Source organism: Arachis stenosperma, chromosome 1 (assembly GCF_014773155.1).
Source record: "Arachis stenosperma cultivar V10309 chromosome 1, arast.V10309.gnm1.PFL2, whole genome shotgun sequence".
Lineage (NCBI taxonomy): Eukaryota > Viridiplantae > Streptophyta > Magnoliopsida > Fabales > Fabaceae > Arachis > Arachis stenosperma.
Genome location: NC_080377.1, coordinates 82,310,216 through 82,321,342, shown reverse-complemented (window position 1 = coordinate 82,321,342; position 11,127 = coordinate 82,310,216).

The window sequence follows — 11,127 nt, the reverse complement described above, 5'->3', positions numbered from 1 at the left end:
CAATTTACAAAACCCATAACCAATAATAAGAACATACCTCCCTGTAATTCCTTGAGAAGACGACCCGAGGTTTGAATACTCGGTTATCAATTTTAAAAGGGTTTGTTACTTGTGACAACCAAAACGTTTGTAAGAAAGGACTTTTGTTAGTTTAAAAGCTATACTTGCAACGGGAATTTATTCTAATTCTAGACCACGCAAAACTCCTCTCTTCAGCGGGGTAGGTGGAGCTTTCGTGGGACCTCTTGGTCCTGAGAGGCTAGGGAATTCTAGATACTCTACTTCTCTACACTGGCGTTTGAACGCCCAAGGGCTACTCCCTGGCTGGCGTTTTAACACCAGCAATGCTCCCCCTCTTGGGGCGTTGAACGCCCAGCAGGGCTACCTGGCTGGTGTTTAACTTTGACATTCCATTTGGAGTTTCTGTTTTCACTACTGTGAACTCTGTCTCTTGACTGATGCACATGATCATGACTCTAAAAATTGAAAGAAAATGAAAGAAAATAAATATGGTTGAGTAAGGTTGGGTTGCCTCCCAACAAATGCTTCTTTAATGTCATTAGCTTGACGGACAACTCCTTTCAAAGAGGAAGATAGTCATAGAGGAATAAATCCTCACTCCTTACTGGGAGCTTCCTTCCGGTGCTCTCAAGAAATAGCATAATACGCTCAAGAGATAAGATTTTGTTCACTTCCTGAGGCAGGGTTGGGCTTGCAGTAATATGCTGGTGTCCCTTCTTGTCACTTCCCTCTTCCATGGTGAATACCATGATGGGATAAGTGAATACCACCATCTTCCATGATGAAAAGCCCTCCGTAGGGGATATTTTTGTTTTTCCAGCCCCTAGGTATTTTCCTTTTGGGGCCTTCCTCCTTGGTGGATAGTGTACATCCAACACCAAACTTACGTTTGGTCTTAGGAGGGATTGAATGAGTTCCATCCAAGGGAGGAGGCTTGGATGCTGAATCCTTTATGCAAGTGCCTCCCTTGTTAGGGGGTAATGGAGGTTCAAGAATCTTGAATATCATCCAGTTCTTATGCAAGATAACCTCTTGGATTTTCAGCTTCTCCATTACTATACTTGACCCTAGGTCACATAGAGCCTTCTCGAAGGTCATAGTGCCTATAGTGCAAGGAATCAAAGACCATCCAGGATCTGGAATCTTCTGAGGTAGCTCTTGCTGAACCAAAGCATAGAGTTCTTTGGTAAGTAGTGGAGGTTCTTCCTCCAGAGGCCTTGTACCACATAGCTTGGCTTTTAGCCTCATAAGAGCTCCTAGGTATTGAGCAATTTGCTCTCCCCTAATGTCTTCATCCTCACTTGAGGATGAGTAGTCTCCAGAACTCATACACTGCAGAAGTGCTTTGAGTGCACTAGGTCATCCAGCAGCAGTACCAGCAAGTGCACTGGGTCGTTCAAGTAATACCTGAGCGAGTCAGGGTCGATCCCACGAAGATTGTGGCTTGAAGCAAGCTATGGTTGTCTTGCAGGTCTTAGTCAGGCAGAATCAAAAGATTTATGTTTAGATGCAGTTTGATTATGAAATTGAAAGGGATAAAACCAATTGGATTAAATAATAGGACGTATATGTTGGGAATAAAAAATACTGATAGGAATAGAGCTAAGAGTTGGAGTTGCTTTGCCTTTCTAAATTAACTCTGGTACTATTGCTCTATTTGCTTGTGAGTGATTTCTTCAATGGTAGGCTGTATGTGATTGACACTGGTTTGAGCAGCTGCCAATACTCCTCCAGATCTGAACCCCAGGTTTAGTGTGGATCCATCTCTACTTGAGGGTGAAGTTCCTGCAGGCTATTCTCCTTAATGATCCTACTTAAAATACCACAGACAAGGTCAGATCTTCTGGATCAGAGAATGCTGAATCTTTGGGTTCTAGCCTCTACCACAGAGACCTTAATCTCCCTAAAAATTGGCTGAACTGATGTCACGAGAAGCCCTCAATGAAATCGTGAATTAGCCGTCTGAGAGATGTATATTCAAGCTGTCAGTTGTCCTTGTCCAGTGAAAGACACATTTTGACCCAAGTATACACGGGTGTTTGTCAGGCACGTTGATGAGCGGATAATTTGTATGCTTTTTGGCATTGTTTTTAGTATATTTTTAGTATGATCTAGTTAGTTTTTAGTATATTTTTATTAGTTTTTAGTTAAAATTCACTTTTCTGGACTTTACTATGAGTTTGTGTGTTTTTCTGTGATTTCAGGTATTTTCTGGCTGAAATTGAGGGACCTGAGCAAAAATCTGATCCAGAGACTCAAAAGGACTGCAGATGCTGTTGGATTCTGACCTCCCTGCACTCGAAGTGGATTTTCTGGAGCTACAGAAGCCCAATTGGCGCGCTCTCAACGGCGTTGGAAAGTAGACATCCTGGGCTTTCCAGCAATATATAATAGTCCATACTTTGCCTAAGATTTGATGGCCCAAACCGGCGTTCAAAGTCACCTCAAGAAATTCCAGCGTTAAACGCCGGAACTGGCACCTAATTGGGAGTTAAACGCCCAAACTGGCACTAAAGCTGGCGTTTAACTCCAAGGAGAGTCTCTACACGAAAAAGCTTCATTGCTCAGCCCAAGCACACACCAAGTGGGCCCGGAAGTGGATTTTTATGTCATTTACTCATCTATGTACTAGTTTTCTATAAGTAGGACCTTTTACTATTGTATTAGAGAGACTTTTGGTAGCTATCTTTGTTTTATGCTATCTTAGATCATTGGGAGGCTGGCCATTCGGCCATGCCTAGACCTTGTTCTTATGTATTTTCAACGGTGGAGTTTCTACACACCATAGATTAAGGTGTGGAGCTCTGCTGTACCTCGAGTATTAATGCAATTACTATTGTTCTTCCATTCAATTCCACTTGTTCTTTGTCCAAGATATCACTTGTTCTTCAACTTGATGAAGGTGATAATTGACGCCCATCACCATTCTCACTCATGAACAAGGTGACTGACAACCATTCTTGTTCTACAAGCATCTGAGGCTTAGTGAATATCTCTTGGATTCCTGATTGCACGATGCATGGTTGATCGCCTGACAACCGAGTGCTCGCCTGACAAACGAGCCAACCATTCCGTGAGATCAGAGTCTTCGTGGTATAGGCAAGAACTGATGGCAGCATTCAAGAGAATCCGGAAGGTCTAACCTTGTCTGTGGTATTCTGAGTAGGATCCAATGACTGAATGACTGTGACGTGCTTCAAACTCCTAGCAGGCTAGGGCGTTAGTGACAGACGCAAAAGTATCAATGGATATTATTCCGGCCTGACCGAGAACCGACAGCTGAATTCCGCTATGCCGTGACAGGACATATGCAATCGCTTTCACTGAGAGGATGGGAGGTAGCCACTGACAATGGTGAAACCCTACACAAGCTTGCCATGGAAAGGAGTAAGAAGGATTGGATGAAGGCAGTAGGAAAGCAGAGAAACGGAAGGGAAGGCATCTTCATACGCTTGTCTGAAGCTCTTACACCAATGATATACATAAGTATCACTATCTTTATCTTTATATTATTTTCGTTCATCATCATATACAATTGAGTTTGCCTGACTAAGATTTACAAGATGACCATAGCTTGCTTCAATGCTAACAATCTCCGTGGGATCGACCCTTACTCACGTAAGGTATTACTTGGACGACCCAGTGCACTTGCTGGTTAGTTGTGCGAAGTTGTGTAATGCCATGGAATTGAACCACCAAGTTTTTGGAGTTCATGACCAGGGATTATGAGAGTTGTGAAAAGTATTGTTCACAATTTCGCGCACCACACGTTCATCTTAATGTGATGAACAGAGCTAATTGGTTAGATCATCCTATTCACCACGATGAAGTACGAATATATATCTTAGAATTAATCAAACACGGATCGAAGAGAAATAGTAGTACTTTTATTAATTCATAGGATTCAGTAGGGCTCCTCCCCTCAACCTAGGAGGTTTAGAAACTCATATTGAAAGGAAACTACAATGTAAAATGTGTATGATGGTAAGAATGAAGTAAAAGTGTGCGTATAACATGAATTAAGTACCTTAAATACTAAACATATGACTAGTAAGTGTAAAACAGTCTATTTAGTGCTAAAATTCACTTATGGGGCCCACTTAGTGAGTGTTTGGGATGAGCTTTGATAAGATCCACATGCTATGAAGTTCTTTGGACGTGGAACGCCAGCTAGTGGGTCCTCTTTGGGCCTTTGGACGCTGGGCTCTGCACTTTGGGCGCTGGGTGCCTGGAAGGGGGCAGGAAGCTGACGTTGGACGCCAGTTTTAGGCCTTTTAATCCAAAGAAAAGTATAAATTATTATATATTGCTGGAAAGCTCTGGAAGTCAGATTTCCATAGCCGTTGAGAGCGCTCCATTTGGACTTTTGAAGCTCTAAAAAAATTCTTCCGAATGTAGTTAGGTCAGATCCGGACAACTATCTACAATGCTTTCTCTGTCTCTGAATTAGACTTCTGCTCCAGCTCCTCAATTTCAGCCAGAAATTAGCTGAAATTGCCCAAAAACACAAAAACTCATAGTAGAATCCAAAAATGTGATATTGACACTAAAACCTATAAAAACTTAATTAAAACTAAATAAAAACTACTAAAAACTATATGAAAATGATGTCAAAAAGCGTATAAAATATTCGCTCATCAGGCGCCTAACTTGGATAATCCCATGTTAGGCCCCACCCTTCCCATAAGCAATTGGCGTGCTTGTCTTCATCCGATGCCTAACTTGGAAAGTCCTAAAGGCGCCACCAAGGCCGTACAATCTGGGAGAAAATTGTATATATATTGTTGGAAAGCTCTAGAATTTAGCTTTCCAATGCCACAGAAACTGCATCAATTGGACCTCTGTAGCTCAAGTTATACCTATTGGAGTGCAGGGAGGTCAGGGTTGACAGCATCGTCCACTTTCTCCCTTTTCTTCTACACAAGCCCAGTTAAATCCAGCCGAATGCTACCTGAAATAAACCAAATTGCACACGACCCAAATTAGCATTCATAATGGCTCAAAATTACTTAAATCTTGATTAAACTTAACAAATTTAAATGCAAATTCACAAAGAAAAGATAGGAATTAGGGGAAAACCCCTTTGCAAATTTAAACTCACGTATCACCTTTTCCAGCCTAATCCCCATGCGATCCCATCACCATCGCCTACCGAACCTTCGCAATCCCAGAAGAAAACACAGGTAATGCAAACAAGTAAAGTAAAAGTAATATACATATACAGAAAGTAATCAAATAGCAAGTAGACATGTCATTCATTTAGGCATAACTGAAGTCAAGCAAAGCAAACAAGCATATAGAAGATGCATATGATGAATGCCTGTCATATTGGCTCATGATATCGCTTGTCGGTCTATAAAAGTCAACCCGACACATCCTCCCGAATGTAGCCTTCCTACCACGCCAGGGATATAGGCCCTGCATACTCATGCAGCAGAGAAATCTGCCACGCTAAGGATATAGGCCTTGCACACTCATGCAGTAGAGAATCTGCCATGCTAGGGATATAGCCCCAGCACACTCATGCAGTAGAAAAGGAAACAACAACAACTGTCTCACCATAATTCATTCAAAGGATATAGTGCCTGGCACACTCTTGCAGCAGAAAAACTGCCACGCCAGGGATATAGGCCCTGCACACTCTCATATATTTCATCTTTCCTTTCCAAGTTCTCAACTCATCATAACCATCACCGGTTTCTAATTTCTCAAATTCATCATAAGCATTCCCATTTCTCAAAAATCTCTTCAACCATATACTTCACAACTCAACATTCACCAATTCAAGCTAGAAATTACACAAACATTCCAAAACCTATGTCACTGGCTCTAAACTCAACTAAAATATCCCTTTTTATTCACTTATTATTTTCTTGCTTGATTCAAAGCTTCAAATACTACCAAAAAGGTTTTAAACAAGTATTACAGAGGTTCGCAAGCTTGTCGGGAAGGTAAAATAGTTAAAAACATGATTTTTGTTGAAAAACAGGGCTTGTGCGTACGCACGCACTAGAAGGCTTTCCCGACCTATCCGTACGCATGATGTTGTGCGTTCGCATAACTTGAAACACCCACTATGTTTTGTGCGTACACACTGAGGTATGCGTGGGCACACATGATAGATTTCCAAATTTTCTACATCATAAAATTCAGATTTTTGACACCAACTTCCAACGATCATTTCTTTCTCTACAAAATTCTAATTTCTACTAAATCTATACCGTTTTAAATCTCTTTAAATTATATTTAATTTAATATAAAATTCAATTAATTTTAAAAATTGTAGCTCAAGATATGATCTGCTAAATTTGGCCCAAAATCAGTTTTTACCAAAAATCTTTAAACCTCAAATTTATCCTCATAAAACTCACATCCTTTACCAATTGTCATCAACATCAATATTCATACTTCTCATCAATTAACCTCAACATTAGCAATCATTGTCAACATTCATATTACCACAATCATCATAAACACTCATCAACATCAACCAACATCATAATATATCATTAACACCAATAACCCTCATACCCCTTATCAACATCACAATCATCATGAATTATCATCAATTCAATCCTATCCTAAGGTTCACTAGTCTAAGTATCCAGAAACATTACATATTACATAAAGAAAATCGAAACTATACCTTGGTCGATTCCCAAAATGCACCAAACACCAAACGAAGCCGCCAAGCTCGATCCAAAAGGCTCGAACCAACTCTAACAAACACTAAAACTCAATCTAACATCATACAATATACCAACATCAAATCTAGGGTTCACAAAAATAACTAAACACAATGGTTTGAAGAGACTTACCTTATCCAATGATATTAGGGGCAAAATCCAACAATATTCCAATGCTAGATCACCCCTAAACAACTAAAATCACAAAACTTACTCAAAAACCAAACGTAAAAATGCGAAATCACTTAGGGCAGAAAACTGGAGCATGAGACACGAGTTCTTACCAGAAAATCTTAGCTAGGAATGACGGGATCAGCGGGAGTGACGCGTGGCCAGGGGCCACAAACGGTTCGTCAATCGGAGCTCCGTAGCTCAAGTTATAAGTGAAATAAGATGAATGTGAATAGTAAACCCTTTCCTCTCTTCTCTCAACTCAGCAGCTCCCCTTTTCTTATTTGGGGGTGAAAATGAGCTGAATTGGCTCATAAGTGAGGTATATATATGTTGGTTTTGGTTTTGAGCCCAGTCCACTCCGTTAGCGTTTTTGGTCCGTTTGGCTCAACTTTGGGCCAAAACCATTAAGATTAGTGCTGGTTTTTCAATTGTAAATTATTTTTGTCATTTCAAAATAATAAATTCAATTTTTTAAAAAATCTTATTTTTCTCAATATGCGATTTTGGTAAGACTAGAGCTGGTACTGCCGGCTTAAGCACCGGTACGCGTTTATACAAAAATTTTCCACAAAAGATACATTTTTCCACTTAGAAAAATTTACTGAATTCAAATTTCCCCTTTTTATTTCAAAATATCATTTATATATTTTCGAACCTATTTTGGGTAGTTAAATTATTATTTTATTAAAGCGTATATTCCAGTACTTACTGATGAGAGGAAAAATGCTGGTTAAGAATTTCTGAAAAGTATTTTCTAGAACAGCGTTGCAAGTACAGTCTTAACCAATGAAATTTTCAATATCAATTTCAATTGTGTCACAATTAATAATAAATAATCGGGAATAGAATCACGGGTCATTTGCCTAAGAGTTGACACACGATGCAAATTATTGGTTAGGATTTTTCTGAATATTTTTTTTGAAATTGAGAATGGAAAAATAAATGGCTAAGAATGAAAGCAATGAACAACTAATAAGTGATGATATGTATTCAAAATAAAAGACCTTGGTTAGGGGAGAGAATTGGAGTTTCTATCCTTGTTGTCTTTTCCAAGTATAATAGTAAAGGTTCATTGCTTCCACTTAGTTATCCTCTAACAATTGAAGGAAAGTCAAGTGAGTATCACTAACTCTAGCTCACAAGTCCTAGTCAATTCATGGGGAAGGACTAGAGTTGGTGAGAATTGAGTTAGCCAGCAATTTCCAATTACAGATAAATATTTGAGTATCACAACTCAAGTGTTTCCAATTACTCAACCCCCAACCAAGTTGGGCGCTTTACTCCATTAACATGAATGCCATTTTCATAAACATATCATAGTTGTAAATAAAAGACATGATAATTATGAGAAATTAATTTAATTAAAATTGGCACTGACAATAATTAACAAGAATCAAACAAGCAATAAAAATAAACATAAAAATAATTCAATGCATTAATAAATTTTAAGAGTGACAAGATCCATACATGAATTCAATAATCAAATAGAAAAGATTAAATAAGGGAATTAAAGAAGAAACTATGAATAAAGCGATGAGGAACGAAGGTGGCAGCAGCTCTCTCAAGATCCAATTCGAAGCAAAACTAAGAATGTCAAAAACCCTAGAGAGAAGTAGGAGTTTCTCTCACTTGAATTCAAAACTAATAAAAAACTAAAGTGAAAAGTGTGTATGTTTAATCTCAGCCCATCCTTGCCTCTAGTCTGCATTTTCGGGCTTGAATCTAGGTCCAAATCAGCCCAGAAATTGCCCCCAGCGAGTTTTGTTAAGTGCAGCACGTGACACTCTTGTCATGCGTACGCGTCGGCCACATGTACGCGTCACTGAACCTTGCACCTAGCAATGCGTACGCACCACTGAACAACGCTCCTGGTCACGCGCACATGTCAGCCATGCGTGTGCATCGCTCCTCACTTCTCAACTCTTTAGTTTCTTGTGTTATTTTCACTTTAAGATGTTTCATCTTCATCCTTTAAGCCATTCATGCCCTGTAAACCTGAAAACACTTAACAAACACATCACGGCATCAAATAGTATTAAAGCAGAATTAAAAATTAACAAGTTTAAGGCCTAGGAAGCATGTTTTCAATCATAGTACAAAATTAGGAAGTAAACTTACAAACATGAAATTTACATAAATAAGTGTGAGAATAGTTGACAAAACCCACTCAATTCAGTCCAAAATATATCATAAATAGTGGTTTATCAAATCTTCCCACACTTAAACATTAGTAAAGGAGTGAAGGGGAAAAGGTGAGACTTGTGCAATGCAACCTATCTATATGAATGCAACTACATGCTAAAATGCTTCTACCTACTTGGTTAAAAGTAAACAAATTCTCCATGAATAAACATAACTAGATTCCACTAATTTTAATCTCAAAATAAAGTACAAGTAAACTTGAAAGAAGAAAGCTCATGAAATCTGGAAACAAAGAATCGAGCATCAAACTTTCACTGGAAGTGTACACACTCTAATCACTCTAGTGTTTGAGGGTCAATTTCTCGGTTCTCTACTAATCTTGCTTTCCAAGGCTTGCTCTTCTTCTACCAATCAACAAAAATTTAATGCACAAACACACATATCAAGAGGTCTTTTCAAGGGTTGTAATGGAGTTAGGGTCAAGGTAGGAATGTATTTGGTTAAGTAGACTAAAATCTGAATCCTTGATTAAACTAAACTTCCCACTTGACTTATGACATTCCATGTTATCACAATGCAAAGCCTAGCCACCCATTAACTATCTTTCCACAAATCCATGCACCTTGATATCTTTTGAGTATAAATCATATGCATTAGTTCAGTTATTAGGCTTGGGGCATTTTGTCCCCTTTTATTGCTTTCTCTTTTTCTTTTCTTTTCCTTTCCTTATTATTCATATTTTTTTCTTTTTTTTAGTAAGTTAATGCATGTGATTAATGTGCTAGATGCATGAACAAGTGCCCAACTGTTTTCACATTTTCATATAAGAGTATAAAATACCCAATTTCCTAACCAAGTAATTCCCCAACTCAATTTCTCCACACTTAATTCATGTACATCTCACTAGTCTAAGCTAACCAAGGATTCAAATTAGAGACATTTATTATTTTCCGCTTAGAGTTAATGATGTGCTAAAATAAAGAATAAATAGGGTGAAATAGGCTCAATATTGTGTTGCAAAGGGAAATGAAAGGGTAAGGCCATATGGATATGTGAGCTATTGTGTAACAAGGCCTCAATCACTTAAGTACATGCATACATTGACGTTACAGAAATTGGCCGATTAAGAAATTAATGTAAGAAGAACGTTGCAAGTACAGTTCTTGACCAGCAAAGATTCTCTTATCAATTTAGAAGGGTTGTCACAAAATTAGAATAAAAATACTGGGAGTATGAATCCCAGGTCGTCTCCCAACGAGTTGACAAAAGAGTACAACTTATTGGTCAGAAGTTTTCCAAGAAATTTTTGAGTTTGAGAAATAGGAAAATAAATAAGAGAATTTATGTAATTCAAATAAATATCTTGACCGGGAGAAGATTAATTGGAAGTTCTATCCTTGTTGGATTTTTCCCAATTGTAATTCTAAAGGATTGTTGTTCTACTTTGTCATTCCTTAATTAATAAGGGAAAGTCAAGTAACTAACTAACCAACTATACCCTCAGTTCCTAATCCTCTCCTAAGGAAGGATTAGAGTTAGAGACTAGAATTGTTAGTCATTAACTATCCATTAAGATTATCACTTGAGTGTTGCAACTAAAGGTTCTCCTTTTAATCAACTCCGAATCAAGTTTGGGAACTACTCCATTATCATGAATGTAAACTTCATAGAATTAAAAAGGGAATAAAAGGAAGACATGATAGAAAATAATAAAAAAGATCAATTAAAAATAAAAATGGTTCTTGTATTAATAAATTCTAAAAATAATCCAATTGTAACTCTAAACAAGGATTAAGGATATGAAAGAGTAAGGGACAAGAGAAACAAACTAGAATAATGAAGTCTTGACGGAGGTAACAACTCTTCTCAATATCCAAATCAAAAGCAACCAGCAAATAAAAATTCTAAGAACTATGAATGTGAAGAAAAACCTAGAGGAGGAGTAAAATTAGATCTAAAAACTAAAAATTATCCTAATGAGAATCTATGTTGAGTCTCTGCATGTTCCCTGGCTCTAGTCTGTGTTTCTGGGCAAAAAACTGGGTCAAAAATTGGCCCAAAATTGCCCTCAGTATTTTCTGTTAATTCTACAGATCACGCATGT